This window comes from Camelus ferus, chromosome 15, assembly GCF_009834535.1.
Source record: "Camelus ferus isolate YT-003-E chromosome 15, BCGSAC_Cfer_1.0, whole genome shotgun sequence".
Classification (NCBI taxonomy): domain Eukaryota; kingdom Metazoa; phylum Chordata; class Mammalia; order Artiodactyla; family Camelidae; genus Camelus; species Camelus ferus.
The window spans coordinates 15972808-15998845 of record NC_045710.1 but is presented as its reverse complement, the minus strand read 5'-3'; the positions used below and the strand labels follow the sequence as shown (position 1 = coordinate 15998845).

At 51.4% G+C, this 26038-nt stretch overlaps 1 protein-coding gene and 1 long non-coding RNA gene across 3 annotated transcripts in view; one reads left to right on the top strand and one right to left on the bottom strand.

Annotated features, from left to right (window-relative positions):
* KLHL29 (kelch like family member 29) overlaps positions 1-26038 on the bottom strand; it is a 295554-nt gene that overhangs the window by 184419 nt on the left and 85097 nt on the right. The gene's annotated exons all lie outside the window — the stretch shown is intronic.
* LOC116668911 lies at positions 8411-11750 on the top strand. Its single transcript, XR_004326177.1, has 3 exons — positions 8411-8603; positions 8709-8888; positions 10732-11750. It is a non-coding gene; the product is annotated as an uncharacterized LOC116668911 (long non-coding RNA).

Genomic DNA, 26038 nt, shown 5'->3' with positions numbered 1-26038 from the left:
ACGGATCGTCCTCTTCAGAGGCCCGGAGGGCTGAGAGGCTCTTCCCAAACTGGGTCGGGAGTCCTCTGATGCCCCCTCTCCAGGGGAAGGCTGGGAAGGGGTTATGATGCAGACCCAGAAGCAGATCCCAGCCCCGGCACCCTGGCCTTCTCCGGCCCCTCTTCCCAGCTACAGACACAGCATGTACTCACGTCTGCCGATGTCGGGGAGGGCGTGTGTGCCGCTCTTGATTATACTCCGTCCCGTCACCCAGGTTAGTCCTGTGGGAGCCTCCCTCTGTTCCCAGGATCTGTCTGTGGGAGATTCTGGGGGAGGGGGCTGTTTGGGGGAACTCCTCTTTTGGACAATGGGGCCCAGGTAACAGATTTGGGCTGGGGTTTTGAGAGCCTGTTCGGGGTTTAGGGTGGGGCAGGACACGCAAAGTAGCACCAAAGCCAGTGTCTGCTGTCTCAAGAGTCACCCAGACAACCTGACTGAATGTCCACAGTAAGGGGCTGAGTGTGGATGAGGGCAGCCAGGACACACCCACGTGTGGGGGAAGCGGTCGCTGGGGCTGGGGTGATGCTCAGGGCAAGGTGAGGGTCCTCTGATGCCCTGAATCACGGGCTCTCAACCCTAGGTCTTCCTTCGGTGCCTGGGCCTCAGACTCTCTACTTGCAAACAATGGTGAACAACACTTACAGCTCCAAGGGAGAGAAATTTTCAAGTGTAGTGTGTCAAAGGCCAACGGGACAGAAAACAAAGCATTCTAGCTGAAGAGAGGAGCCCCATTAAGGGTGTTTGTTCCCTGTGGGAAGATTAAAGGCAGAAGGACCTTCTGAAAATGACAGCCTCTTGGGGGCAGGTTGGCAGATCAAAGCTGCCCAGTGTCCTGGAGGTTTCAGTTGGCCACATGGTTGGAGATAAGGTCACCAAGACCGTCAGGGGAGGCTAGGGGGCTTGGGAGGGAGGGGCAGGAGCACATCCATTGGCCAGGGCTTCAGACCACAGGCTGGGACCCTCAGGGACACAGCTGCCTGGCTGGCCCAAGGGCAGGCCTCGCCCAGGGAGCCCCAGCAAGCCCAGCCTGCACAAGAACCAGATGAAATTCACAACCCAGCCCTTTGTTCTGGCCCAACCAACACAGGTCCCCCATCCAGTTCCAGCTGCAACAGGAGCTGTGACCCCCTTTCAGGGAAATCCCTGAGCCAGGCTCCCTCACCTCCCGGCCCCCAGCTCCCCAGATGAGACCCTACTAATGGCCCCCGGGCCTTCAGAGGGCATGGCCGGCCAAGCTCGTCTTTGCCGCCCAGTGGAGCACAGTTGGGTCCTTGCCTGCAACCACAGGCCTCTCACTGTGTGGCCAGACGAGGACTGAAGCAGCCCGGCCCACAGCGAGCAGGGGCAGAGGAAGCGCCGCAGTAGACGGCCCGGCCCGCCGCTTCACTCCCAGCAGCCCCCGTCAGCGCCTCAGAAGCCCCTGCTCAGAAGGCTCAGGCTGGTGGGCTGTCAAAGCACTCACTCTCTGAGCTTCTCCCAAATGACTGCATTTTCCAGGGAAATGACGTTTGTCACTTTCAGCATCAAAAATTAATTAAAAAAAAAGATATTTAAAAAAGTAAAAATCACTTGTGACATGTATGATAAACTTGTCTGGCCCTGAACAGAGTATATGGAACTTGACATTGTCTTCCATCCATGACCTGGAACTGTTTTCAAGAATTTTGAGAATTACCGGCCTGAGGTGTCACTCGGCCAAGCTCTCCTGAAGCCCCCTGCTGGCCCTAAGGCCCTCAGGGATCGTCTACAAGAATGGCCCTGCTCTCGGGGACCTCACTGATTGGTTCAGAGAGTGCTTTTCTGAGATGCTTCCAGCCCAGTGACCCCTTTGGGCTGGAACAGGACTCCCAGTGGAGAAGCGGGAAGGGTGTGGGCACACAGAAGTGTTTTATCATTTATATGGCCTAGAAAGCTGGCCCCTTCTTCTAAACAAAGAAAGCAACACATGCAGGACTAAGGCTGCCGTGCTGAGCTCTGACATCCCCGTCTGCTTCCTCTTCCTCCTTCGCTGGCTGCTGCTGCCTCTTGGAATCAGGGCCTCACTTCTCAGCTGGGGCCTTGCCTGGATGGGGGCAGCTTCTACAAAATGAAGTGAAGGGGCCTGGTGGCCATGGGCCTCTGAAGCTCCTTTGGCTGCCTCACTCTGTATAACCAAGGCTGAGCGTGGCTGGTGGGGCTGCTGGCCGTGGTGGCGAGGAGTCTGTACAAACCACAAGCCATCAGTGGGACAGCACTAACTTCTATGGCCTCCTCTGATTTTTTGGTCTGAGTCTCTAGAACCTGCTAAATATTCAGCAGTGTAATTGGCAGTGATCATGGCAAACTTGTAAGTGACCAGTGACATCCAAGGAATTACAGAGCCTCAGAGGCTCACACTGGAAGTGACCTTTCAGTCCAACACTCACTCAAATGGGGCAACTGAGGCACAGGCCAGGAAATGATTTGTCAACAGCCAGAGAGACAACAGAGGCGGAGTGAGGACTGGGCTGGAGCCCCTGCATCCCAGCTCAGGGCTGTGACCTGCAGTCCCCCTCATGGGGAGCACCCCCGGTTCTGCTCTGCCTTCACCCGCTGCAGTCCCGTGCATCCCAATTATTCACATCTTTAATTCTCATGCCTTGCAGTAATTTTACAAAGGGCACGACTGTGACATTCAAACAAAGCACATACATTCTCAGGTTAGCTTTCCTGATTTAAATCCTGGTGATTAAACAGGAAAATACAATTACAGGTAAAAGAAGAAAAGAAATAAATAAAGAAAGACTTTTTTCCAAGCTTGGCCACCCTAAATAGACCTGAATCCTGATGAGGTTTTAGTAGCCAAACCAACGAGGTCAACTGCGGAGGGTCGCAGGGGAGACACCTGACCTAGAAGGGGCTTGAGTCACACTGCAGCCTGGCTATTTGTTCATGTTTGTCTTGCAAGCTGGCAGCTGGCTGCTTCCACCTGGAAGTGTCCACGGTTCCTAGCAAAGCCCGCTGACGACTCGCAGGAAGAGCGACAGGGCAGAGGGGGTTGGGAAACCAGCACAGCCCCTATAAGACTATGGACTGGCTGTCAGCATCAGGGGAACAAGACACACACGGCATCTAAAGAGGCAGCAGTGTGGTCAGAAGGATGGCCTGACCACCTGAGGCTAATGACTGGGGAACCCACCGGGCAGGCAGGTACGTTTGCGGGAATTTTATTTCACGAGGGTCAGAGGGAGGAAGGGGCATGGGAGCCCGAGCCATCTCTACCCTCTGCCAGGTCCTTCAGGAGTCATCCCGCCTCAGGAGCCAGAAAGTCTGGGGCAAAAAAAGGGGGAGCAGCTGGAACACCCGCCTCCCTCCCAGGAGAGCCGCCCACCAGCGAGCCTCAGAGCCGCACGGCAGCGTCTCAGGAACACACTGTTCTCTTTGTTGGGGCGGAAATATGTTTGCTGCTGATTATGCAGCCCGATGAGCAGCCTCTCTCTCTCCCTCCCTCTAATCTGGAGTCTTCCTGCTCAGCGGGCACAATTGCATGCAAGCGATCCTAGAAAAAGCACAGAATGAATTTTCTTGCCACCCATTGTTCTCCAGGTATTGCGAATGTCTGAGATTCCAGGTGTGGGTTGTGCAGAGACTGCAGACAACTTCCAAGTCTGAGCCGGCGGGGCACGGCAACCTCTGGGTCTGGCTTCAGCAGGGCACACCGTGGGCCCAGGAGCCAGCGACGGGCCTGCCTCGGAGGAAGGAGTCCTTTTCAGTTTCAAAATGCAGGTGATGTTTTAATTTAAAACATCAAATGAAAACACATGTTGAAAACAGTGGCTGCTTCTGGAGTGGGGAGGTTGACTGGGAAGGGGCCCAAGGAAATTTCTGGAACTTTCTGATGGAAATGTTCCTTTTCTTGCTGGGGATGTGGGTTACACGGACATCTGCATTTGCCAGTCAGTGCGTACCATTGAACCATACACCTAAGATCTAGGCATTTCCTTGTACAGAGTTACATTAAACCATTATTTAGAGAGGAACTTCTTGGGGGTGGTGGGAAAGAGTTCTGGATCAATGAGTTTTTCAGATAAAAATGGTAACCAGTTTAAAAATCAAAAACATTTTTAGTTTCACAATTTTGAAAGAAAGCTAACAAGCGGCAAAGCTCTAAAACTTAGAAAACAAAGAACACCAAATCATTTAAACTCTTGCTGACACAAGCTCTTCGACCTGAACACCAGTGGCTGAGCTGAATGACAATGGAGCTCAGTGTCTGGACCCGCAGCTCTCCTCTCAGGGTCTGGACCCTCAGCTCTCCTACGCTATTTCCACTGCACCTTACATCTGCCTCCTGTGCCCAAACGACCTCTTTCTCCACAACCAGCAGTCACTACAGTCCCTCTCAAACATGTTCAGTTCAATCGGTATCAGCCCCATGTCCTGCCCTGGAGAAGCTCACAGTCTAGCAAAGAATGGTCCTAAGATCCCAACCTGGACAGGAAGGGAAGCTGGCCATGCCGGGAAGAGCTGGGGATTTTGGACTTGACTCCGGACTGCCAGCCACTCTGAGTCTCAGAGCAGCTCCTGCATCCCGAATCCCTGAGATGACCCAGTTCATCACAACACTGACACCCCCAAACTATGGCAGGAAGCAATTTCAGCTAATCAAGACGCTCATCAGCGCTCCAGACGGGGCCAGCACTTTCCCAGACAGCGCACACAGTCCGCGAGGCGCTCTGCTGCAGACAGGCAGATGCCGTTTCCACTTTTGTTCTCATTAAACAGTAGCATAATCATGATTTATAAAAATATTCAAATCTTGAAAAGCATGTCAAAGTGCAACCTCGTCAGCTGAACTAGAAAAAGCGACTCACTGCGTGCGCATGATTTGAAATCTGATTTTTTTTTTTAATAGCCTCAAGGAGATGTGGAGATGGGGAAAGTAATCATGTTTTAAAATTCTTTTCTAGGAAATAGTTAATTATGTTTCCAAACTCAAAACAGATTCATTTTTTAAAATATATAAACCTGGAAATCAACTTCCAAAGCTCCAAACAGGTTTTTAAATCAGAGAAAAATGTGTTAAAAGTGGCTTCAGAATCACTGTTGATTGACCATCACATAAAAATCATGTCACCGCTATCAGAATTCTGTTTGTTTCTATACTTTTATGGTCTAGGGGGAACAGGGGGGGATGGTCAGGGGGCGTTTCTAGGTTGTAAGGACAGAGTTTTTCTGTAACACTGGTCTCCATTGCTAGAATCACAAACCGGGATCTAACAAACGGATACCAGGTGGTTTGTAAATTCATAAGGTTAAACACAGCAAGTATAGACCCAAAGAATTGGAAATTATAGTAATAAAACTTTCTCTGTGGATTCCCATCACTTACCTGTTTCTTTTCCCACCACCACATCTTTGTTCCAAACATTGAAGAGCCCCCTGCACTCTTTCCAGACATCTTAAAGTCTTTTCTGCTACTCATTTCAAGGCTTAGGTCAAGTTTCTCCTCTGCCATGAAGCCCTCCTGGACTCACCGTCTTCTGCACACCAGTGTCTGGCATGGCTACACCACCCTGCGTCCTTCCCGCCACTGTCTGAAAATCTTTCTCCTCCCTCCCAGACCATGCTGTAAAGACTCTCTCCCTTAGGGCAGAGATGATCTCATTCACTGTTTCCTTGCTGGGGGACAGTTGGCATCAATACATTTTTGTGGGTTAAAGGAGACTTCCATATAAATGAATTACTCTTATAATGCTAAACCCAATGCAAATGCATGTAAATTAACTGCAAAGCCTTCCACCCTAGGAAAAGCAGTCATCTGTTCCCACCCTTCTCAGCCAGTGGTCAGCTCTGTTTCTAGCAAATGAGACTCAAAGAGTAAGATTTTAGAATCCTAAGCAGTCAAGGAGAAAAGATGTGTCATAAACACAATGTGATGCCTGAACTATTCCCCTCGCCCCTCCATTATTTCCTGAGACCACACCAGGGGGTCTGGGAGACCCTACATCTCCAAGTCATATTCCATTCGACCCCTCTTCCCCCAAGATTTACTTCCTCCAGGCAGGGTAGGGATGGACCAGGGGCTGTCACCATGCCCCCGGCTCTGACTTGCTCCAGCTGTCCCCTTTTCTCCTTAGTATCCTTGTCCAGCTCTGGGAAGTGAGATTGCTGAAATCAGGTGGGGATTCTGATGCCTCCATCAGTCACCCCAGAGCCAGGGCACTTCACCAAACTACTGAAAATCCAGCCGCTGCTTGGGCTGACAGTTCTGGAACAAGAAAATAAATATCTGTCTAGACATTTCTAACTGACACCCAGAGAAGGCAGGCATTTTCTGTGGAATGTTTATCAAATTGCTCCCATCTGCCCATTTTCTGTAAGTGGTGGCAGCCAGCCCCTTGATTTTCTCTCCAATCACCCCCCTAAAGAAGGAAGAGATGGGGGCAACTCTAACTGGATCCCACCATTCTGAGCGGGAGGCAAGGCCCAGCAGCTAGAAATCGATGGTAAGTGGGAACCCAGGTACCACTTCAGTGAATATGCTAAAAATCCCAAAATAATAAAGCCTGCAAAACCATTTCCTTAGACAGAGGAAACTTTATGCAGAAAGAAGAAAGGGCTTTAGGAAAACCTGGAGGATCTTCTCCTGTGCCTAACAAAATTTAACTACGAAAGGAAGCCTCGGTCGCAGGGACCTCTGAAAGCGTTCAGCCCAGACGGATTTTCAGGGTGATTTCTCTCTGAGAGCTTCGTTTGCTCTGCCACTTTGAGGCACAGCAAGGGACAAAGTCAAAGATCTTCTGGAGTCTTGGGATGCACGGGGCAGCCTCACCCAGGCTGTCTTCCAGGGTCGTGTTGCCAATACTGTGTCTACTAGCCAGTGTGGTTACGTCAATTAAAACTAATTTTACTTGAATAGATTAAAAAAATGCAGTCACCCAGTCACATGGACCATATTCAACAGCACTAGACAGCATAGGACAGAATGTCTCCCAGGCTGCAGAAAGTTCTGAGAGGTGGGCAGAACTATACCAGGGAGTCCCTGACCTTTCTGGATTTCCTTACAGAGGCGCCCAGAAAGCAGTGAATGTGGTTGGGTGATGGCTGCAGCAGGATCAAGTTCTCCTAGTCTGCTCGCTTTCCTTCCCCCTAACCCTTCCTGACCCCACCCAGAGGGGCTTCTCTCCACCCAGAGGCCTAGAGCTCCATGCTGTGCAGAGCACATGGAGGCCCACGGGCAGTCTCCCACCTGGCTGGGCATCAACTCTGATTTGTCACATCCACCTGGATGTCCAGGCACCTCACTGGCACTCCTGCCCCGGCCCACCTGGCATTGAGGCCAAGGTCAAGATGGAAGAATGGACTCTACACGGGGATATAAGAGAAAGCAGATATACTGCTGCCCAAATCCCAGACTCCCTGATTGTCAGAGGAATCCTTGCCCGCTTTCCAGGTGATGACTTTCACATTAAAACAAACAAACAAAAAACTATCACGCACAGCACAGGCATTTGAGAGCTCATCGGATCTTGCTCTCATGGCCAGTGTGTATAATCCTGGATTCTGGCCTGAAATCCTGAGTCAACCATTCCCGCAGTCCTTAGACCCACCTTTGTCCCCCTGGACAGTCTCTGCTCAGTGCTCACGTAATACAGCCTTCTTGTTTAGAAAGGCATCCATGTGGCCGGGTTCCCTGGACTCCAGGGCTGAGGAAATGGCCCCTGGCCCTCACTCCAGCTCTGGTTGCAGGCACATATGCACCAGCCTCCTCTCTCTACCCAGCTGGCATTTCCTCTTCTCCACAGACCTTAAGGCTGTGTTGTTTTAGGATCCAGTGGAAGATGCTCAGGGCTACCAAACCTTCCTTGACCCCTCCAGCTGTCTGCTCTCCTTCTCTGAGATCCCTGTAGACCTTCCAGCCTGGCCCCATGTCTCCAGGCAGACGTGAGTTCTGGTCTATGTCTGCCCATCCTGGCTGAGTCACTGCAGCACTGTCCCTCACACAGGCCTGTGTAACTAAAATGTTTTGGGGGGGGGCGGGTAGGAGATGGGGACCATGTGTACATACACTGCCTGAGGTGCTGAGCATGGCTCTCCCCCAGGAAACCGTCGGAAGGAGTCAGGGAGAGAAAAGAGGAAGGAGAGAGACAAAAAGGGACAGCATTTGCCAGAGAGGCAAAACGATGGAGAGATTGTCAGGGAGGAAAAGAGAGTGATTTACTTTAATCCTGTTTTCAAGTAAATTTCAGTTGTCAAGAAAAACACCCAACCCGCCCCAAACATGTGAGGACTGGAGGGAGTCAGAAACTTCATACCAAGATAAACAGCACGGCCACGTAGAGGTGGCTATGACTGGACATTAAGTCATCCTAAAAGGGCTCATGGTTTTGTTTTGCTTTGTTTCCGGCCCTATGAGAACCTCGTGATTCTTATACGGTGGCAGAGCAAATAGAACTGTGACTTACGTTTCCTAGTTTACAGAGCTGATTTCATGGGCTTTCGACAGGAATATCTGACAATCACAGTTCTTCCTGACGCTGGAGTGTTTGGAGGGCAAATGTCCCATAAGCCACACTCTCTGGTTTGTTTTCAGGGCCCTCCAGGTAGGTGAGAAACTCTCATAGAAATGTAAATCTATGTGTGGGTGCTGTGGGTGCTGAAGTCTGAGCTCCCAGGTCCACATGCTGTAAATAACTTGCCCCTTGCAGTGGCCCCGCCATGGATGGAAGTCATTGGAAGAAGGGGAGATGCCAGAGAAATCGGCAAAGCAGAGCGAGCGCCTGCCTCATCTCCCTCCCTGGACTCCACGGGACAGCTCTGACAACTCCTGCTGGGCTGAACGCCACAGAGTCCTTGCTTCCTGGCCAGGTCCCCGCTGAAGGGTGGAGGTACTGCTGTCGCAAACTGGGTGCCCCCTGGGGGGAGTCCTTGCCCTCTGGATGACAAGCTGGTGGCGGGGAGGGGAGAGGAACCTTGGCCAGTGCTCTCCCTCCAGATTCCTTTCCAAATGTAAGGAGTATGGGAAGAACGGAACAAGAAAACAGTTTGGCACTATCCTTGTTCTTAAATTCAGAGGTGGGAGCATGTGTGTTCATTTTACTGTCAGGCTATAAAACTTATCTAAATGTTGTGTGTATTATTTTGAATATGTCTTCTCATATCAAAAATTGTGAGTGGTATCCAGGGATGTCTAATCTCTCTGGATGCAAAATGAAATCTCTAAGATAGATCAGCCTGGCTCTGGGAACTGCTGCTATCAAACTGTCTTAGCAGGAAAGTCTCAGGTCTCTCTACAACCAAGCGTGGCCCTCACTTGCCCTCTGAGACCTGGCAGTGCTGCCCAGGCTGTGCGAAGGACACAGGTGGCCAGGTGGCCAGGTGGAAAGGTAACTCACCTGAGGTCATGCCACAGGTGAGTGGCTGCAGCTCGGGCTGAGGGAGAAGCGAGGCCAGCCGATGTGGCAGCAGCTCCAGCATTTGGTTTATAAGTAAAAACAAGCAGTGGGGGAAGAACAGCTGGTGTTGAGTCTGGTGCTAGGATTAGTCTGCAACGCTAATCACAAGAAGTGGAAAAAATTAGGAGGTCCTGCCTGCCAAGGAGGTTTTCAAACACATGCATGTGCTGCAGTTGCGGCGGGATTAGATCCTCCCAGCGCCAAAGAGGCAGGCGCCCACAGCCAGGACCAGAGCCCGTTCCTGGGCGCCACACCCAGAGCCTAGCTCTGACAGCACTTGAGGAGGGCCAGTCCCCTTGCAAGGGGTGTGAGCACAGAGGGGATACCATGGTGCAGGACAGCCCTCCAGAGCTCCTCTGTGATGTCCGGGAGAGAAGCTGGGACCAATGGGCAGCAGGAGAGAGAATGTCCCTGGTCCCAGTGGGTGCAGCAGAGTTGACCATTATACTCACTGCCACTAAGAAGATTATGAGCATCCTAAAGGCTGAAGTGGGATGATGCTCAGGAAACACATGGAAACCAGGAGGAAGCCCAGACATCAGAAGACACAGCTTCAAACCCCTGTGGAGCAATATTATTGTGTACCCCAGGCCAAGTGGTGCAATGATCTGGACACAGCTCACCGACGAGCATGGTAAAGGGGTGTGGGGAGAGGAAACTAAGAGGTACAAACTATCAGGTATACAATAAGCTACAAGGATATACTGTATATACGGGGGATATAGCTAATATTTTATAATAACTATAACCTTTAAAATTGTCTCACTACATTGTATACCTGTAACTTATGTAACATTACTTTACATCAACTATACTTCGATTAAAAAGAAGCGTGGTGAGGGGGTGATGGGGGGGCACCCTGTGACCTCCCAGCCACCTCCTAGAATGCCACTACAGGGATGCATCCAGCAACTCCTCACATCTTGGTACAGTGGGTTTTCCTTCAAAGAGAATTGAGGCAGCAACTAAAACCCCAGACACTTGGGGCTGGGGGTAAGCAGAGAAGGAGAGGTCAACCCAACAAGATGAAATGAGGACTTCAAAACTGCTGTGGACTGAATTGTGTCCCTCCCAAATTCACATGTTGAAGTCCTAACTCCCACTGTGACTGTATGTGGAAACAGGGGCTTTATGGAATTAAGGTTAAATGAGGTCATAAGGGTGGGGCCCTGATCCAATAGGTTTAGTGTCCTTATGCAAGGAGACACCAGAGAAAGCTTGACTTCTCTCCCTCTCTCTTCCCTCTTCCCTCTTCTCTCTCTCTCTCTCTGCCCAGTGAGGACACAGCAAGGAGATGGCTGTCCGTAAGCCAGGAAGAGAACCTCACCAGAACCTGACCCTGCTGACACTGTGATCTTGGACATCCAGCCTCTGGAACTGTGAGGAACAGCTTCTGTTGTTGAAGTCACTCAGTCTGTGGTATTTTGTGATGACAGCCTGAGATGACTAGTACACAAAGTAACTTCATACAAAGCAAGGCCGTATGAACTGCAGGACAGACACCCTGGTGGCAATGGGGTGTGGACAGAAGACAGAAGGACCATGAGCAGAGGACAGAGGACCAAAAAGCAGAAGAGAAAAGTAGGTGATGGGTCACCAGAATCCATTCTGGACTCGATGGGAGCTGAGGGAGGCTTTAGAGGTCCTCAGCTTCAGAGTCATGGTGAGGGGTCACTCACAACATTTCCAGCCTTCAGTCCCTCCAGTCCTAAATCTTGGAAGTGTGCCCCATGACAAAGCACATGTCTTTACAGCAGCATGGATTGGTTTTGCTTCAATGTGGACTGCACGGAGCTGCAGAAGACGCTTGGGTCGGTGGTGTGCCTGGTCCTGAGAAACTTCTTGCTATGATCGCAGGAAAGCAGCTCTGGAGGAGCTGCCGGTACGGATGCTCCCCAACGTCCTTCCCGCCTCTCCCAGCAACCCCAAACCCTCACTTCGGTGTTGCTATTTGCTTCTACAAAATGTGGAGCTTTTCAAAAGACATTCAATTTCCTTTGTTGCTATTCAGTTGCCATAGTCAATTAAAATCTATCAATGCCCCTGAATAAATTTGTGCTAGGTGAAGAAAGAACCTTGGTGCAATCTCCCGACATGATCTCTATTACCTTATGTTACTTTAATAGCTAGAGTAATAGTTTGTTATTAATGGAATTAAGCAATTTAGTTCAAGCTTCCCAGAGGTCTTAAAAGACAACTATTATAATTTGTATTCTCAGATTTTCCATTGAGTAGATGCCATGTGTTTTACATTACTTGCTAATGTTTCGAGAGATAGCAGTAGTATATTTAATATCTGGCTTTGTTTAATGATTCTAAGCCTCTTTCAGCGTAGGTAAGTGCGGCTGGAATTTTGAGCAGTTTAAAAGTCTACATTGTACAAATAATTATCTCGAATATTATTCAGCCCCATTTCAATTTGTACTTTCACTTTGCCATCCATCCATCCTAAAGATTTGGTCCAAATGTGTTTTTCCATTTTTCTCACTGAAAACAGTCTCCTGTCCCTACGGAGAAAACCAGGAAACACGCTTCTAATGAGCACACGTCTCAGACACACACGCGCGTGCAAACACACACGCACAGATGCCACGCACACCAATTTAGCATATCTATTCATACAAATATGAATAGAGTCATATTTAATCAAAGATTTAAAAAAAACTTTTTTTTTGATGGCGGCAAAACCTGTTTTTAGAAGAAATAAATGTATTCACTGCCTTATGAAACAGCTTGAGAAAACAAGATCTCACAATGTACACCATCTCTGTATTTAAATAGTTTCATTTCTATTCATGAGCTCCCTGATTAGATACAAGGAAAATATCATCAGTAAAATATGAATAATTCTGACAAATTAATACCCTATTTTTTTTTAAAGAATGAAAATATGTGTAAGCATCTCATCCTCATTAGATAAAGCTGCTATTGGGGGTGCATGAAAATCGTGGCTCTCACAAATCCCTTGCAAACAGCAAGCAATGAAAGAAAAGGCGAGGGGGCCTCCAGGGAACTGAGTGGAAAGGGCAGCGCTATTTGCAAGAACAGGTTGGAGCAAACACTCAGCTGGCCAGGAGTGTGCACTGTTTCACCTTACGTCATTCCTGCGAGGTAGGCAGGGCAGAGATGATGACACAGATGGGAGTTTAGAGCAGGACAGGACCTCAGAAGTCATCTCTTCCCACTGCCCATTGCAGGAATACCTTGGAGATATTTTGGGTTTGGTTCCAGACCACAGCCATAAAGTAAATATCTCAATAAAGTGAGTCACACAGGTTTTTTGGTTTCCCAGTGAGTATAAAATTATGTTTATGCTATACTGTAGTCTGTTAAATGTGCAATAGCATTACGTCTGAAACAGCAAGGTGCAGACCTGAGTTGCAGAATCCTTTATGGTTAAAAAATGCTAACCATCATCTGAGCCTCCGGTGAGTCGTAATCTTTTTGCAACAGGCACATCAAAGATCACTGACGACAGATCACCATGACAGATATAATGATAATGATAAAGGTTGAAACATGGAGAGAATGACCCAAATGTGACACAGAGACACGAAGTGAGCAAATGGGGTTGGAAAATGGTGCCGATAGACTTGTTCGACACAGGATTGCCACAAACCTTCGATTTGTAAAAAATGCCGTATCTGTGAAGTGCAGCAGAGCACAGCACAATAACACGAGGTCTGCTGGGACACCTTCCAGTACGTCCGTTGTCGCGGGGCAACCAAGGGATGAACGTGCCCCGCCCAAGATGGCACAGCCACCATGGAGAGAGGCACAACCTGAATTCTGGCTTTTGGGCTCAGAGTCCAGTGCTTTTTCTACTGGGCTGCATGGAAATTAAACTATACCCGTCAGACACTTGACGCCTGGATGGTCCTCGAGCCCGTGGTGGGCAGTGGGGCAACATGGTACACGAGACACCTCTCTTGTCTCTGAGCAGCTGAGAGCCCTGAGTGGGAGACAAGGGGACCGTGAACACACTGCAAGGAGGCGGCCCGTGCGGAGGAAGGGGCACTGCTGTATGTGAGAAAGACTGGCTCACACCTCAGCTCTGTTGCTTCCTCACTCTGTGACCTTGAGCACGTTACCTAATATGTTTGAGCCTCAATGGACTCATCTGCAAAAATGGCAATAATTCCTACATGGCAGGATTACTGCAAGGTACTCAAAAGAAGCCATTCTAGGACCCCAGAGAACCCACCCACCCACACCAGCTCATGTGAATGGGAGGACTCTTGGGAGACTATGGTGGGGTTTCAGGGGGATCCAGCAGAAACAGGAAGAGCTTCAGGGACCAGCCACAATGAGCTCTGTCTCTTGCTCAAGGTCCTGCTTCTCCTGGGCCATCATCTCCCCTTTCCTTCCCCCATGAAGTCAATGCCTTTGAGACTGGACCTCATCATGTACAGAACTCCTGTCTCGCATCTGTATTACCATTCGGCTAAAGTGCCCAGCCCCAAATGGAACTCTCTTTGGTTCTCTGGACAAACATCCTATTAGTCTAGTTAACTTTTTAAAGTCAGGAGCAATCAGTCTCACATAGCTGGCCAGCCAGTGGAAGGGCACCCTTGAAGTCAGGAATCTGCCCCTGGTCTAGTTAAACTGAGGCTGGAGGGGTGGGGTCATTATCAGCAGCAGAGTTTGTGGGTGAGCACAGATGCTTCCAGAAGACAGCCTGGGCAAAGCAGGCAGCCCCAAACATGTCTGATACAGAAGGCCTTCAAAGGTTCATTTCCTTCCCTGCACTCGGGTATGAACAGCATGTTATGTGAAAATAAGGAGAGAGAGAATGGCTGATCCTGCCTTGGGAGGAAACCCAGGTGGGCAAGTCCAGAGAGGGTGATGGGAATGGCATTCCAAGTGGAGGAAGCAGCATGGAAAAGCCAGCATGGGACAGAGTACCAGAGTGTAATCACAGATGCTGCCAGCACAGGGAACGTGGGCAGATGTCTGGATCTCATCCTACAGGGGCTGGGGAGACTGGCAGTGTGGTTGGCACCCTGTAGAGGTCACTCCGGAGGCCAGTGTGCAGGAACTAGAAGGGGACAAGGAGGGAGGGAGGGAGGGAGAAGACTGTGTCAGGAGACCATGGTGGTCGTGCAGGTTAGAAGTGGCGAGGAGCTGCAGAACCAAGTCAAGAGCAGTGGGGACAGAGAGGAAGGATGGGTGGGGAGAGGGTAGGAGACAGAGCTGAGAGCCTGGGATGTAGGGGTGCCGGGTGACAGAGGAGAGGCCTAGGGGCACGCCCACACTTCTGACTTGGGGCCTGGGTGGATGGTGTGGCCATTCCCAGAGGTGGGGAGCACAGGAAGAGGAGTGGGCTGGAGGAAAGATGATGAAGCCTGTGAGGTCCTGTGGCACCCGAGGGACATCCTGGGGAGGGCAGGGGGACATGTACAGACCCTGGGGACAGGTCTGGGTGTTGCCAGTTTATAGCGGAGGGACAGGAGATCAATAGCACCTAGAGGGCTGGAAGATGGTGATAAGGCTTTCAAACCGCTTGGATGGGGATCAAGGAGGCAGCTACCTGAGCGAGAGGATCAGGAGTGGAGCTGATAGCCCGGCCGGGTGGAATGCTGGCATGAGTGGGAGCTACCAGCACCCTGATGTGACTGACATCCCCCAACCCCTCAAACATCGGCTCTTCTGGGAAGAGCCCTCAGCCACTTACGGCCCTGCCACCACTTTCCTGGAGGACCTGGGCCTCACCACATCTTCCTGGGCAGGAGTAGAGTCACTGGAGAAACTCCTTCTGAAAGCCCGAGCCCACACTTCCCTCTGCTAAAGGTCTGTCCATCAGGGCTCTGGGCTCAAGGGCAGCAGAGCCAGAGGCTGCTGTGGCTCACAAGCCCTGCCACCTGCAGAGGGGCTGGGAGCTCGCCCACAGAGGGTGGGGGCTCATAGTGGGTGCCGGGAGAGGGAGTGACTTTCTGGGTCATCAGGGGTCCTTGGCTCTGTTAGGAGCAGTGGGCTTCTACACAGTAGAGGTGAGTGCTGCTGGTCTCACCCACAGCCTCTTGACAAAAAAGGGCAGGGATTTTCACGTCAGAACCTACTGTGGAGGAAAGAGGGGTAGGGTGCCGCCTGTCTCCCTAGACTGGCACAGCTGAGAACCAGACTGGGCGCAGGCTGCCCTCTGCATCCTCCAGAGGCCCCCATGACCCGACTGCTGGCCTGGTGGGCTCTGGCCAGGAGCCCATGCATTTAACCAGCCCTGAGGAGGGGTGGGTGCATTAATATTGAACGACTCCCACTCTGTTTACTTTTACAAGACCCAACTTTCCATAAATCCAAGTCAGAGTCAATCATCTTCTATGGAAGATATTAATGGCAATTCCATTATTCAAATCCAATCAATGCAGCTTTTTTTTTTTTTCCTGTCCTGTTGTGTTGAGGCCAAGTAGTTTGGAGGGGGGCTTTGGACCAGGCAATGGGAAAAAAAAGGTCAAATGATCTTGCTTACGTCTCGGTATTGCAGTTAAATAACTGCTTAGGAAAAAGGGATTCGGTCTTTCTCCATTTACCCGACAGATTGGGAAGGTTTTAATTCCGTTGGCCTAGGAAAAATAAAAATTCGTCTCTTGCATTCACTGCATCCTGCCTGAGTGCTGTCAGGGACACTCAGTGCTATGGCTTTTTGAACTCAGAACTTAGCTATGATCTACTGCTTTCCAATCAAATTTTAAATTTTTATTTATTTATTTTTACTATGAACCCAACTCTTCCAGGAACTGGCTTCAATAGCCTACAAATTAGCTAAAACAAGTGGGGGTTATTTGTTCCCAGAAGTAAAAAGGCACAAAAAAGAGACAGAAACCTAGAGGTCTAGGAGATCAAGAGGCCAACAGCCCCCCTCCCCCACCCCCGAATATCTGTGCCTGGATTAATGCCCTTGCCCGGATTCATGCCCTTGCCCAGGGGGGCTTCCCCCAACATGTATGCTCACTAAAAAGGGAAGGACCCTGTGAGGACGTGGAACTCCTGATACACCACCAGCTGAGGCAGGCTGGAAAAAATCTGCTCAAGCTCCAGAGTAAAGAGGAATATAACTAAGAGAACTATGTTTTCAAACCCAAACCAGGGACCTGGAGGAAAGGGAATCCTTCTGGTATCTGCCTGAAAGCCTGTCCTTTTCGTCCTGGCTGACCCCTCCCTCCCTTGGGATTCAAGGTGGGTGGGTGGGTGTCACTCCCTTCTGGAAGCTCCCCCAGCTCCTGGCCAGATTCCATGCTTGCCCTTTGCACCGTGTGGGGCTGATCCACTCACACGCCCATCTCCCCTGGCTTCTCCCCTGGCTTACTCAGCATCCTCAGGGGCTACCTCAGCGTTGTGCACGGGGCAGGGGAGGGGTGCCTCTGCCACCACCAAGGCTCCCCCGGGATGAAGAATGGTCTCCTGCCTCAATGTGCAAGCTGTTCTCTCTGAGACTTCAGAGAAGGATTCAACAGAGCCGGTTTCTGAGAACGCTTCCACGTGGCAGGAGGTACAAAGGACTTCTGACTCACCCTGCTTTAGGAGGCTGCTGGGGACCAGCTCTTCTCCATTTCCACTCAAAACAAAACAAGGGAAAATGGGCTTAAATTTCAGCAAGGGAGATTTAGGTCAGATAGAAGAAAAGCCTACAGTAGGAGCCACTGGAACGGGGACTCTGGGAGCTGATGGAATTTCCTTCCCTGGAGATCTGTGGAAGCAGGTTCCCGCGTCAGGGCTGATCATCGCTGGGGCTCCCTGGAGCAGGGGGAGAAGGACCAGAGCAGACCCAGCAGGTGTCCGCTCCTCCTCTGCGGCACATCGCTCAGCAGCCCCACAGCACCCCCTCACCGAGAGCAGGAGGACAGATTACACGTGAGCACACGCGTAATAGAGCAGCATTCCTCAGGGGCTGTCAGAAGGTTGTATGTGCTGTCACAGCCCACGGAAAAGCCACGCTCTCTGCCTTGTGACAAAAGCCGATTTCTCTCACTCCTTTGACTGCCGGGGCTGAGAATGCCCCCTCCTTAAATGATAGTTTTGTTTTCTGTCAGTCTGTCTGCAATGGCACAGAAAGTCTCATCCCGATGGGTTGGAAGAGCCAGCCTGGAAGAGAGAGCTTCCTGCGGGGTCTCAGACTGAAGCTGCTGGAGCGGGAGAAAGTACCAGCCCCATGGAACAAGGGGATGTGCCCCTCCTTTTGGGATAAGCAAGACGTAGATGTCTCACATTAGTCACTGGCATCCCCATCCAACAGGAGGCAAGGTCAAAGGCACTGCCAATACAAATTGTATTTACAAACCCAAAACAGACTCAGGGACATAGAAAACAAACTATGGTTACCCAAGGGGAAAGGGCGAGGGAGGGATAAATCAGGAGTTTGGGATTAACAGATATGTGTACACATGGACCTACTGTATAGAGCAGGGAACTATATTCAATTTCTTACAATAACATATAATGGAAAGTTCTGAAAAGACATCTATGCATGCATATGTATAACTGAATCGCTTTACTGTACACCTGAAATTAACATTGTAAATCAACTACACTTCAATAAAAAATAAAATTAAAAAAAAAGGCATTGCCAAGCCTGGAGGTAAATCTGTGACCCACCTCTAGCAGACGTGGCAACTTCCCAGGTGTGGCTTCCCCGAGGCAGCATGCCCTGTGCCACTTCCCGCCCCTACGCTTGTTTGTCTCTCTCCTGCTTTTGGTTTACATTGTCTTACAGTATCCTTTTAAGTCACCTTCAGTCCTGTCTGAACTCAGTGAGGTGAAAACAAACAGAATAGAAAGCTTCCTGCTTTTCTCTGGCTGGGCCCTGGGCACAGCTCCCACCCCGTCAGGCATCCAAAGAGAGAGGGTTGGAGCCCCCCTTCCCCACCCACAGATGCCAGGTCGGCACCCTCGGTTCTGGTAATCTCCACACTGTGGAATTACAGCCAGTTCTGCCAAGAGCTCTCCAAGGCCCGTGAGAGAGGCTGGGTCAGTTCACAGCATCTGTGTGCTGACACGGGACCGGGGCCAAGACCTGCCAGAGCAGCACTGTGCCCAGGACGGCAGCTGTGCACCCTTGTCTGCCCTCCTCCAGTCCGCACAATTCGGCCCCATGCTGAACAATGTGCTGACATCATTGGCCAAAGGCAGGCGATGCCCCGGGGTGGATCCCGCATTTCTGGGTACAAGGTTGTTCAGGAAGGGGCCTGGGGATGTGTGTCAGTGCGGGAGTCTGACCAGCAGGACAGGACTGGTGCCTCCTTCAGGCAATACTTTTCAAAGGAGATGCGGAGCTTCTGTCTGTTTCAAGCTGTTCTAGAACGCAGCAAGGGCCCCCTTCTCCTGGCCTTGGTGTCTCCCAGTCCTGACCACCCATTCTAGAGTAGGAGAGGTCGGAAGGCTAAAAGGGGCCTCCCCCGGGGCTGGTTACCACAGTTATTGAGAAATGAGCACGCATGGGAAACCATTGTGGCTTCCTCCACCACAGGGGCTGGCCGCGAGGTCCGTGCCACGTTCCAGATGTGACCATTACAGGGCCAAGCATCCAGCAACTCCACCCTGTTCCTCACGGCTCCCAACTCAGGGTGGCTCTGTGGTCTGAGAAGTGTGCCCGAGACCGTTCCCGACAGCAGGCCTTGGGGAGGCTGGTGTGTGGGTGCTGATGCGCCCCAACCAGGGGAGGGCCGAGAATGGACCTTCTTAGCAGTGAGAGAGCTCTCCCCTCCTCTTCCTTGGGGTCCCTCCCTGACTGAGGGCCTCTGGGCAGGTCTTTGAAATGGTCCTGCAGACAGAGGGCGAGCAGCTGCCCTAGCTGGTAGGGTGACAGAGTGGGCGGGAAAGGAGCAGCTCTTGGCAGAGCCAACCAGACCCTAAACACAAACCAACCCATGCAGTCCTGTTCACAAGATCTGGGCGCAGAACTCCTTCCCCAGGACAGAGGTCTCCACAGGAACGTGGCCAGAAGGCTGCAGCACCTCCCTCCCTGATACGGGGAAGTGCGCCAGGCCCCTGAGAAGATGGAGCGTTCAGACAGTGTCCTGAAGACAACCCTCCCACTCCCCGCCCCAGGGGCCTTGGTTTGGCCTCCAAACACCACTAACAAGCCTAATGGCATCACTAACCAGCCAGCCGGCCGGTGAGGCTGTGGTCTGCAGGCCCTAGGAGACATCTCCTGGGCCCTGCCCTGGGTGAGGGAGACAGAGGGGGAGCACAGGCCTCCCGGGCTCCGAGTCTAGGTCACACGGAGACCAAGGCCAGACAAGTGAGAGGTTAAAACTCATGGCAGGAGAGAGTGTGGGACATGCTGGGGCAGAGGGAGAGCTCCCAAGTCACACCGACCTGGGCTAAGTTATTCAGCCTCTCTGGACCTTGGTTTACTTCTCTGTAAAGGCGGACAATAACAGTGCCCCCGTCCATAGGGTTGGTGGGAGAATTCGGAGAGAAAGCACATGGAAATCCTTTAGCAGAGCCCCGGCCCACTGTCAACACTCAATACCCATCCCTGGTACTCCAGAGACTAAATCCTGCTGAGCCAGGGGAGCAGGTGATGCCTTTGGGTGGGGAGGGAGGGCTTCAGAGAGGCTAGGCCCGAGCCGGGCTCTTAAGCAGGACCCCAGCGGCGAGGACGGAGTGGCATCCCCACTGCTGCACTGCCCCCGCCAAGCCTCGTTCTAAACGGATTATTGTTTATTGGCGGCTTATCCCATCTCTTGGGTTATGAATTATTTACCAGATAATGGCTTCATAATTGTTAATGACAGATGCCCCAAGGACATGCTGACATACCTTCTGAAGCCACAGTGCTAACTGGGGTGTTGTCCCAGAAGCCCCCATGTGGCCACATCCAGAGTGTCACTCCTCCAGACAGAGCCTGGCTGGCCCCTTGGGGATCAACCATGAATCCACTCCCCTCACGACACAGATAAAGAAACTGAGATCCAAAGAGGAGGCAGGGACATGCTTCCAGGTCCCAAAGCCGGCCAGTGGCAGCCCTGGGTGGTACAAGCCCCAAAGTCTCTGACGGTCATTCATCCACGGTTTGGGGCAGCTGTGGGCTGAGCAGGAGTTCAAGTCCTCTTTGGGGGTGAAGAAGTGCGGGGCTGTGACGGGTGCTGGGAGATTCCCCACCAGAAGTAAGGAGGGGCCCCTGGACCTTCTGCCGTTGTCTGCAGAGAATCAGTTTGCAGCCCAGTGGCTGTTTGGGATTCCTGTGGGTTGAGGAGGGCTGCCTCACTGGGAGCCGAAGTCCCCTGCTGACTGGATGTGTTCAGCAAGCAGAGGCCATCGGGTGACCAGCATGAAGGAGGGGTGCAGGGGGTGGGCACATCGACACCTTCCTTGGAAGTGCATTTGGTCCTGAGGACAGCATGATTTAAGTCCATGCCTTGGCTGGGGTCCTAGCCCTTAGGATAATAATAGCACACCCTTGTACTGGACTATGTTTCGTGCACTGCTCTCGGTGCTGCCTTATGTTAACTAAATCCTATAACCACCTTGTGAGGTAGGTATAGTTATAATCCTTATTTTGCAGGTGAAGAAATTGAGGCATGAGAGATTCAACAGTGTGCCAGAAGTCACCCAGCTGGTAAGGGGCAGGGCTGGGGTTAGAACCCAGGCGGTCTGGTTCCACCATCTGTGCTCCTGACCTACACTATGCTGCTCACTGTAAACATTCCCCAGATGAATGAATGAATGAATGATGAACAAATGAGTGAAGGCTGTGAGGCCCCTCTGAACATGAGACGCACCTGTCCAAAACAGTTTTAAATGTTAAAGTAAGAATATTGAGAGCCTGGTTTCCAGCAGGATTCAGGGAGCCTGTTTTCCTCCTGGTCTGGGGACAGTGCTTGGAAGAGTAGAAATGAGAGCTCTGGCCTGGGTGCGTGGTGTCCCCAGGGGTGGTGGCCTTGGAAGGGCTGGGTCAGTGCACTGCCCTCACTGCCCTACAGTAGGTGGCTGTGAGCTGCTCTGATGGGCATGGCAGGACCCTGAGCACACACAGGTGAGGCAGGTAAAATGAGATGCTTCTGAGTGAGGCACACAGGTCACTTACTCATCCCATGTGTTCCAGGGCCTTCTTTGTGCCAGGCTTTGGGGAGAGACCCAGTGACTGAGACACAGCCCTTGCCCTTAGCGGACGCCTAGCTGTCTCCCAAGGCAGACAAGAAAACAGCCAGGTGTCAGGTGAGAGCGTTCAGTGACAGCAGGGAAGCAGAGGGCCTGGGGGACCAGGAGCCACACTGGAGAGGCCATGTGAGTTGACTTCCCATGATCAGTTCCTTTACAGTGTTAATATGTGCTCAGCTCTGAGCTCACAGGGGCCCGGGATGAGCCTTCAGCACCGTGGACAGTGAAAGGACTGCACCTGACCCAACAAGAACCGGATGGGTGCTGGGGAGAGTAACAGCATCAGGAAGTCAGAGAAGAGAAAATTCCCAGGGGTGGGTGACCTGGGAGAACTTTGCCGGGAGATGCATAGGGACGGGAGAGGCAGGCTTAGTAGGACAAGGGCCCAGAGGTGTGATGCACACGAGCAGGGTCAGTGAGGAGCACTGGGTCTGTCTAGATGGGAGCAGAGGTCGTGTGTGTGTGTGTGTGTGTGTGTGTGTGTGTGTGTGTGTGTGTGTGCGTGCATGCGCGCGTGTGTGTTGGAGTGGAGGTCACGGGAGGCGAGTTTGGCAACCTGGTCCGGGGTCAGACTTACTTTTTCCGATTCACAAAGCCAGTGGTGCAGCTCTGTGCTCACCTGCGCACGATGCAGAGCACTCCGAGTGTGTTTTAGAAAGCCTTGAACTGGTGCTAAATAAATCATTGCACTGTTTATTCTGGGTTGGAGAGGGAGGGTGCCTCCTGTCCGCACTAATGGGAGGGCGAGGCTCTCTGGCTGACGGGTGGGGGCGGCCTCGTGCACATCTGTGAGCCTCAGCGCTGATCTGAGAAGGGACCCTGGACGATAGGCCTTCTCCATAGTCTGACTTTCATTTCCCACATTCAGCACCTGCCTGTGTACCTGGAGGAGGGGGCCGGGTTAATTGCTACCTGCTGCGCTGTTACTAGGTTACTTAGTGGAAGCAGAAATATGCTTTTAATGATTTTGTGTTGTTGTTGCTACCTCACGAACCAGATGCTTTTATCTAAATGAGTTGCTACAAATCAAAAGAAGGGCCCAAGAGGGTTGCTAGGCTGCATCTGTCTCACACGGGGAAGCTCCGGGTCCCGGAACGAGGCTTAAGTCTCCCCCATTCTTTGAGCTTCCAGCTCCCTTACAAGTAGGAGTGAAAACATGTATCAGCAGCTGTAATTAATGCGCCTCCGAGTGGCCTGGATGAGAGGACGCAGGAGTGAATGGTGTGGTCTCCCGGTGGCAAAGGCAATTCAGTTGTCTGTTCAACTCGGCACAGGTGGGTGACAGCCCGGGCCTGGCTGCCTGAGGTCCGTCGGCCTCTTGGGTCACGGTGGGTGGGAGGAAGGACAACCCAGATGGGATTCTTCCAGTTTCCCTTCTGGGTGCGGGTGGGGCTACATTGAAACCCAGAGGATGGCCACTCAGTGCTGGGCTTGATACACGGTAGGCGCTCAACTAACATTTGCGGAAGACAGGCAGGTGCAGACTGACACTCAGGGCTCCGAGGCGTCAATTTAAGGAGTGGCGTTGACACGGAGGCCACAGGGGCTCTGGATTGGGAACCAGGAAACAAGGACTCTAGTTCCCACCTGCTCTGATGGGCTGTGTGACCTTGGGCAAGACACTGGCCCTCTCTGGGCCTCAGCGTGTTGCTTGGTATAATTAATGGCAACAATAATCCCCCTCTGTTTCCTTGCTAGGGTCTCCTTCATGACCAAGTAGATGAAATTATGTGAAAGTATTTACTCTGAGAACTAAAAGCACTGGGTCATAGGAGGAGGTAAAGTAAGTCATACGATCTTAACCTTGGACATTCTAATGAAGTAGGGTTGGGGCAGCGGCTGCACAGAGCAAGAAGCTGCTAGAGTCTCTGGGGGTCAGGGAGTGCACGGGGAGCCTGGCTGTGAGAGTGGTCTCAGACCAGTGCTCCGTGAGCCCTCAGCTCTGTTCCCATTATCCAAGAGGGTGGGTTCTGGAGGCTTAGCGTTGCACTCAGTGCCCATCACAGCTGAGACCCAATTACCTTTCCAGCCACATCTCCCAACGCTTAGGTCTCCCTTAGCAGTTATGGTCTGAGCTCTCCTGTCCTTGCATATCTTCAGGCTTTTGCACAAGTTGTTCCTGTTGCCTGCACACACACACACACACAGACAGACAGATACACACACGCTACTTTCCAGCTTGAAGTTTCCTCTTTTGGGAAGCCTGTGGTTTTGACCAAACTAAGTGAGTTGCTGAGTACTCTCATGGCCTCACACGTGAGCTCTGGTTCAGGGATTTGGTCTCATGGTCACTGCTGTATCTCCAGTGCCTGGAATAATGCCTGGCATAGAGCAGGTGCTCAAGAAATATTTGTTGAGTGAATGAGTTCATCCAGAGCATATTCTGTAATCTCCTATTGCATTTATTACAATGTATTATAAGAATGTATCTGTTTGCTGGTCTCCCTCCTGGACTGCCAACTCCTTGAGGACTGGCTTTTGTCAGACCTCTCTGGATCTCAGACCTAGAACAATATACAATGTAGCTGCCAACAAGTTCTTGAATGAATGACTGTGTTAGGGAATATCATTTTGTTTTACTATGTGCTGGGAGTATTCCTCCTACAGCCCTAGTGCTTCTAACACTATCTGTCATGTTGCATGAGAAAGGGAGAATTTATGATTAGAAGACAAAAGCTTAAAAGTTCTTCTGAGTGACCTGCAAATATATGAGATCATCAGTAAGAGACAGGAGCCCACATATTCAGGAGCGTCCTTACACGGTCACTGGACAAAAGTGTGTGTGATGCTCTCCCCGAGCACGACTCTGGCAGGGCCACTACCACGCTATTCAGCATTTCTGCACAAATTAGAAAGAGGTTGTCCTCCCTCTGAGCACTCACAGGGCACAGAAAAGCTTGCAGAGCCTGAGCTGGGTGTCAGCTCCCATGCTCCCCAAGCCAGATGCCCTCCTGTAGGGCACAGACTCACAACTGTTCCCGGCAGCCCTGGCCTCCGGGGCAGGTGCAAGGGAAGGAAGGAGACAGGTCACTTGGAAAATCAAACTTGGACACAAAAATAAACTCTGAGGTTTTGCAGATAAGCTATTTCTAGCCCAGGTGCCAAACGAGGTTTTGCAGCAAGGGAGAATTGCTTTGTGTGCCCACCCCACCCCCATTTGCTAAGGGGAACTGCCTCCCTGTGTGTGTGCTCTTCCCGCACAACTCAGCATCCAGAAATCGGGGATCTGCCCTAAGGGCATCTCCTGCTTTTGGCCAATGATCTCAGCACGTTGTTGAGCATGGGGCTGAATCGTGCGGACGGAGGAGGGCAGACAAGGGTGCACAGCTGCCGTCCAGGGCACAGTGATGCTCTGGTGGGCCACCCCATCAGCCCCCTCTTGGCCCCGGTCCCGTGTCAGCACACAGATGCTGTGAACTGACCCAGCCTCTCTCACGGGCCTTGGAGAGCTCTTGGCAGAACTGGCTGTAATTCCACAGTGTGGAGATTACCAGAACCGAGGGTGCCGACCTGGCACCTGTGGGTGGGGAAGGGGGGCTCCAACCCTCTCTCTTTGGATGCCTGACGGGGTGGGAGCTGTGCCCAGGGCCCAGCCAGAGAAAAGCAGGAAGCTTTCTATTCTGTTTGTTTTCACCTCACTGAGTTCAGACAGGACTGAAGGTGACTTAAAAGGATACTGTAAGACAATGTAAACCAAAAGCAGGAGAGAGACAAACAAGCGTAGGGGCGGGAAGTGGCACAGGGCATGCTGCCTCGGGGAAGCCACACCTGGGAAGTTGCCACGTCTGCTAGAGGTGGGTCACACCTCTAGGCTTGGCGGTGCCTCTGACCTTGGCATCCTGTTGGAACTGCCTGGGGAGCGTCACAAAGACACTGATGCCTGGGTCCCATCTGGAGAGATTTTGATCTAATAGATCTGATGTGTAGCCTGGATATCAGCATTTAAAGAACTTCCCTGGGTGATTTTAATATCTGGCCAGGGTTGAGAGCCACTGTTTAGACCTGGAAGAAACAAACAAGGAGCTGATCTGTTACGATGTGATCCAACGTGAGACACTCCGACAGTGGCCCGGGAGGAAAATACGTGCTCAAATCAGAGGCACTTCTCCAAGGGTACCAGTGACGGGGTCACCAGGTCAGGAGGAACATTAACTGCCCCCAAATCCTAAATGTGGGCATCTCCATGTGATCAATAGAAAAAAAAAAAGATCTTCTAACAAGTATGGTTGATGTAAAAGCATTTTTAGGCTGGGGCGAGATGAACAGGGTTGCCACTGGATGATAACCAAGTTCCCTGGCTTTCAGGTGGCTAGATCCAGGGGTTAGGCTTTTAGAACATCTTAAAGAGGAGATAAATTACATATTATCCAGGAATTCTGTTTTGCCAAATCTCCGTAACCTTCGCCTCCATTGCTTAGGGCTTAGAATCCAGGAGTTTGGTAATATCTTTGATTGAGAGTAGTAGTTAAGGCTTTAGGATACAC